Source organism: Scyliorhinus canicula, chromosome 20, assembly GCF_902713615.1.
Source record: "Scyliorhinus canicula chromosome 20, sScyCan1.1, whole genome shotgun sequence".
Classification (NCBI taxonomy): Eukaryota; Metazoa; Chordata; class Chondrichthyes; order Carcharhiniformes; family Scyliorhinidae; genus Scyliorhinus; species Scyliorhinus canicula.
Window position 1 is genome coordinate 62,964,704 of NC_052165.1, and position 6,227 is coordinate 62,970,930.

The 6,227-nt window shown below is 42.3% G+C and overlaps 1 long non-coding RNA gene across 1 annotated transcript; it reads left to right on the top strand.

The window, feature by feature from the left end:
- The first annotated feature begins 1,809 nt into the window (after positions 1-1,809).
- LOC119955220 lies at positions 1,810-4,983 on the top strand. Its single transcript, XR_005458410.1, has 2 exons — positions 1,810-1,891; positions 3,008-4,983. It is a non-coding gene; the product is annotated as an uncharacterized LOC119955220 (long non-coding RNA).
- The last annotated feature ends 1,244 nt before the right edge of the window (positions 4,984-6,227 follow it).

Here is a 6,227-nt window from a genome sequence, read left to right on the forward strand (position 1 = left end):
CATCTACAGTGAGTCCGGATTCACACCGGCCTTTTGCTGTTCAATATATCCTGGTCAGGTTTAGTGGGAATATTTCTGATATATTCGGAAAATATTTAGTCAACGAAGAATTTCCAGTCAATTCAATGCACCTTTCCCTAGAACACAGCAAACGTTTAAAAAAACACACTGAATATTGCTGTAATTTAACGTAGTGTATACTCCTTATATAAACGACAACATGCAGTGAGCTTGTGTGGAGATTGCTAATCATTGTTGGCAGTGCAATGCTGAATGGTAACTTTGATTCAGCCATTACCGCGCGATTTGGAATAAAATTATGCCCGCATATCAATAATTGAATTCACAATTAATACGTGAATCTCCGTGTTTTGTGGTGAAGTTTCAAGGTTAAGCTTCCAGAAGAGTGTTGTTGACATGAGATGGTAGCCGATTGTTCTGTAATGGTAATTATGAACGAGCAGCGTTGTGAGCAATTCAGCCCGTTAGTTGGAGTGACATCCTCTGAGCAGATTGTGTTAGCAGGCAGCACGATTGCATTTAGGAAGCACTTATCATTGAAAACCACCCTCACAAGAATGTTCGCATTTGTACCTGGGTGCATCGGGTGTTAGAAATGGAAGTGTTTGGCTGAAATCTGTCAAATAATTGTAACATTTAATTGTGCAATTGATCGGTCAAATAATTGTAACGTTTAATTGTGCAATTGATTTTCTGCAATAAACATATCTTGCAATTTCTCATCCGAGAGGCGCAGCTTTTGAGTGGTCCGTGAATTCAATTAACGTATTTCCAATACAAATGGGCTAACGCTTACTAACAGTCTGACCATCGTAAACAGGTTGAAAGCTGACAGTAAAAATTCCCCAACTGCTGGCTTTGAGTTTAATTTAGGCACGAATTAAAACGTAACGCTGCATCAGCATGTTTCCCTTGCCACTTTCTTATTCCAATCAGGGCGAGATAAACTGCCTTCTTGCCATTAATTGTCAATTTCCCCTCGTTATTCAGCGTGATGTCTGAAAGCAGATGCTGCTAAATTGTAGCGATCTTTGGAAATTCGCGGGCGGGATCTAGATTTCGAACGTGATCTTTCAGGGCCGTGAATATGAACGGGCGAGAACCGGGAGTATCACATTCCACATGATTATCAGTAAATTCAAAAAAATAAAAATAAATAAAACGCAGGCATATTTGACATCAACCTCCTTGCCTGTTCAAGTGTGGTGTGATGTTTCAGCCCGATGCACGGTTCACACATGTTCAACATCGCTGACAGTCTATCTATTAACACCTGGTATCTTTAACAAGCCCAAAAACGCTTATTAGCAAAACGAACAATCCTTAATTAAAAGTCCGTTAGCATATTTCTGCGGCAGAAACAGCTAATGTGTAATTGTTTCTGTCGCGGTTTTTCGCAAATGTTACATCACTGTTTTCATTTGAATTTCGTTTATTTTGAGGGTGTAGTGCAATATTTAGTTTATTGAGGAAATTATATATTTTTTCTCAGGCAGATTAGACGTTGATTTGCTCGACTTCCACGCTCGGAGCTACAGCGGGGCGAGAGAAAGAACGCAATTAAACCCAAATTGGTATCCAACACAGTCGGAGCAAGCTCTCCAGTTTAGGAGAGGGTCCATCTCGACCTTCCTAATCGCATTGGTCAAGCTGAATAATGCTTCGGTGAAAATGACTACACCACCTCCCCCCCCCCCCCCCCCCCCCCCCGCAAAAAAAAAATATAACAAGATGTTCGCTTTCGAATAACAACCATATTTTGTTTCTCTGCCTTCCGGTCTGGTACCTCCTGTAATATTTTCTTTTAAAAAGGTCCCTTGTTGTCCGAATTTGGAATTTATAAAGACTGAGGATACCAGTGTTCATAAAGGTAAACAATCAAGAGCGTGACAATTTGAGTTCACTTACTTTGCGGTTAAGCAAGTGTTTGGTTTTAACCTGTCTGCGAGCTGCCTGCAGAAGCTCGACCCGCGGTTTATATAAGAAAAGAGAGGCGGCTGTAACAAAGGTTCTGTGGTGTCTACTTTGCTGCAGGTTCACGGTGGTTTGTTCGGAAGTTGAATTCGCCCGTTAAGTGCAACTTTTCATAAAACACAGTTGGTTAGCTGCATTAGTGAAAACACATTCAAGAGGTGGACCAATGTACAATGAATGGGCCGGGCGTAATTGACTGTACCGTACTACCAAATAAAAAAACAAGACTTTAGCAATGGAACAGAGTTAACCATATCTCTGGGTCAGAGCGAGCCACATGTTGGGGGACAAAACCAAGCGGAGGCCAGCGACGAAAGGTGGGATGACCCCCCCGGGGGACATTCTCCATAAATGTACTTCCTACAGTTCTAAACATTGTGTTTAGTCTCCTGTGATGTATTATAGGGCTTAGCCTATACTTAGCTTAGCCAGTTAAAACAGAATTAGATTATGATTTTTTTTGGGGTGGGGGGGCACTCTTTGTTGAGTGGGCACCAGGAGTTGCTACTCCAATCTCTTCAATTACCCCCTCTTCCCGGGTCTCTTCTGCCCCCCCCCCCCCCCCCCCCCCCCAACCACCAAAAACTGGGATGCTACGCTGATGACATGAAGGGTGACATTTGTGACAGCGATTTCGTGGTTTTAGTTACATTTTCTGCCGGGACGAATATGGGACAGTGTTCCAAATGAATTCTACTGTTTTCGTATTTTGAGAAGTTCGACAACTTTTTAATGTTTTAAAAAGATGGCTCTCCGGCGCTGGAACGCGGTTGGTCTGATTTACACATATCGGCTCGGGAAGGGTCTATTACTGACATGTGTCAAACCACTGCGTTTAGAAATGTGCGGCTTAATTATGGAAAATAGACCGCGGCTTTGGAAATTGAGCAGATTGAGGGTAATAAAAATGAAACTAACCAATAATTTGGTTAAATGTGGCGGTTTCTCATTATTCACTGGGATATGTTTGTCCACCGCTGAAATGTAATTAACTGTTGTGCGTTTTGTCTAGGTCGAATTTCAATATTGCCCAGAAAAGTCTCAATTCATTCCCTTTAAATCTTCAATGAAGGCTCCCACTACTATTTTAACATGACATTGAATGCTCCTTTACCCGACGCCAAACTTCCTTCCCTTTGCAACGGGCTGTGAATGCAACGCCAAGTCAAATTGGTGGATCGGCTCCCTCTGCCATTAACCCCCTATTACGTTTGATGTTTTGATGGGGAGTTAACACAACGTTCGGCTGCTGCATCTCTTTATTAACATTTAAAAGAACTGCAGGGTGATCGCACTGTGCACTCCTACACTTGAATACTGGCCAGAACCGTGAGTTCGTGGGGAAAAGAGTCTGCCACGGGGGTCTGGGGGTGGAGACTGTTGACTGTCTCACAGTACGAGCTTGCAGGAGAAGAAACAACAAGAGTTTGAACACTGAATTTTGTGTGTGTGTGTGGACCACAATGCACGCTGATAGTTGACAAGAAACATTGCAAATTACCTCTGCATTCGAAGCATCGCCAACAGCAATAAGAAAGCCCTCTCGAATCTGGCAACTTTTTTTCTCTCTCTCTGCCCCAGTTTCCGAATCTATGGAATGCCCATTAGTGTCCCAAAGCAATGTTTAAGCTGACGGAGTAGTTGAACTAGAAGCACTTCAATTACAAAGCATTGACAAAGGCGTCTACTGGCTGATGGTTATTGCGTTTGTATGTGTGTATTGTGCCTGGGCGCAGTGCCATTCCAAGTTGTCCTGTGTGATGCTGCTTCAAAGTCAGTTAAAAGGCTCCACGTCTACAATTTTGTACCTCGGGACATTTACACTTGCTGCGGTTTGAACCTCCCCCCTTGACAGAAACAAAGTGGCATTTCTCCTCCTAACCCTGCTGAAAACGCTGCCTTTGAACATTTGGAACAGTAAAATGCACAAGGGAATAATAGTTTCAGGCTCATAATTGGTGCGACCAGAGATTCTTTCCAGTCCAGCAGCGAGGCATTTGCACCCAAGAAGCAGATTCAGACTCTTGCATTGACCTTTTTTTAGGCTTTGTTTCGAATCCTTCATATTTGAAACGATTTACCTGGGGCCAAACATATCTTTAAAAAGCCACTGACCGAAGGGGAAGGGGGGGAACCCAATTGGTTTTAGATATTTATAATTAGTCACAATATATCTTAAGTGTCCGTGACCTGCTGAAATACAAATACATCCGTACTTGCGTGTTCTGTAACTTTACACCAACACATAAGCGAAACGCAAGCATGTACCTGAAATTTACAGCAGGTTTGGCAGGAGGTCACCGACGTGAGAGCCAATTGTTGGACGCTGAACACGTTTTGATGTGAAAACTTAAAGGGAGCCGGAGTGGGTCACCCTGGTTAATGATTCCATGCCTCACTATCTAACCCTGCCTTCAACACCCCCCACCCCCGAAGTTATTTATTTATAATCTTAAAAGACTGGGTCTGTAGGCGCTGCATCTTTTCACAATGCGGCTGCAGACTGTTTCACATATTGCTCATATTTTTTTAAAAAACTGCGGGGGTCTCAGAAACAAAATAAAGGCTACATGTCAGATTGCAGAAGCAATCGCCTGAATATTTCATTGATTTAATTGGCACGTTTTATTTTGTACTGTACATCAAGGCCACGTGCATTACGGTGGCTCATCTCTCCTAATGTTTCTGCTGCTGCTGAGAATCCGAGTGTGTGTGTAAATGCACGACGCTGCTATTGACTCTTGCTGATCCACCACCGTTAAAAATAAATATCCTGATGAGTGAACAACAGACACACTTCTCGCCTCGCCCAGGGGCTGTGGTGATCAGATCCAATAATTTACAAAACCACCACGTGTCACTACTTATTAGTACAGAATTACCGATCGAATAGCAGGGCCCCCGGCTAATAAATCACATTCGTCTGTCTCGCGAGAAACGGTTTACCGCAACCAATGTCTGCCGCCAAAATCAGGATGTGTTCACCTTTTGGGAAGTTTGACATCGTGTGTGGACAGGTCAGATGCTGACGGAAGCGGGATCTATCCGGTGCAAAGTGTACTGAATAAAGTTAGAACCTTCCGTTGTCACCTCAATCGAGGACCAAAGATTACTGTTAACTTCGTCTAAATTAAAGCAACTCCGGAAGCCTCTTTCTTACTGATAGTTCGGCACCGCAAATGTTTGCGTCGAACACAAACATTGGCCTCAGTTGGGCCGAATGGCCGAATGTTGTGCTGGGAGCGCTGTGTAATTTTTATTCGAGATGTCAACAAGGCAACTGAGAACATTCATAACGCAATGAATAACTGTCGACGATTAAACTGCAAATATTTCTGTTGTGATCAGAAATATAAACCTGTGGAGGCTCCAAAAACTCCATATTAATCTCCTGATTTTTACTGGTCTCGTTCCATTTTTTGGATACTTTTTAAAAGAAGAATCGATATAGCCCATATTTACTGCACTCGGCAAGCATTCTTTTGACACAATTGTACAGTGTTGTTTCACGAAGTTAGTAGTCACATCTCCATCTGGTTTTGCTTGTCATCAATACAAGTTCAATGTATCATTTTAGTTGTGGCGACAGAACGTGAAACATTGTATAGGGGGGAATATCCACATTTAGAGTGGAACTCATTTTCTAACCACTAAAAAGTTACTTATATTTTAATAGTTACCAATTGATGGATATATAGATATATTTAAAATCAACAGATGTGCTTATGTACTTGAAATGCAAGATGGCATTAAATACATGATAATGAATGTATCCTTGAGGGAAGTACTTGAGCCATTTCTCTGTACCCAGCGGCTTTCATCACAGTATATCTAATATTGCCTAAAGTGACAAAAACATATCACTCTGCAATTATATTGTGACCTCAAATATTGACTGGCACTCGTCAATAATTTTAATTACAACCAGAAATGTGCCATGTTGCCGATTTCGGGACGAAAGAATGAACGAATAGTGTTTCATAAATCATTGGGCCAGCCCCGGACATCAACAGCTACCCGAGTTATACTCGCTCTTGGCCGAACTGTTCCGAGCCATTACAAACAAGGAATTATTCGAGTTGATACCGTTTCTCAAGGACAACATCTAACTATTCGGAAGCGTACCTTGTATCGAAATGTTAAAAGGAATATACAGTCAAGTATTCCGGGCCTGATGATTGGTTCGCTGTTGCTAATTGGCTGTTTGTGAAAACACTTTCACAGAGAGCGCT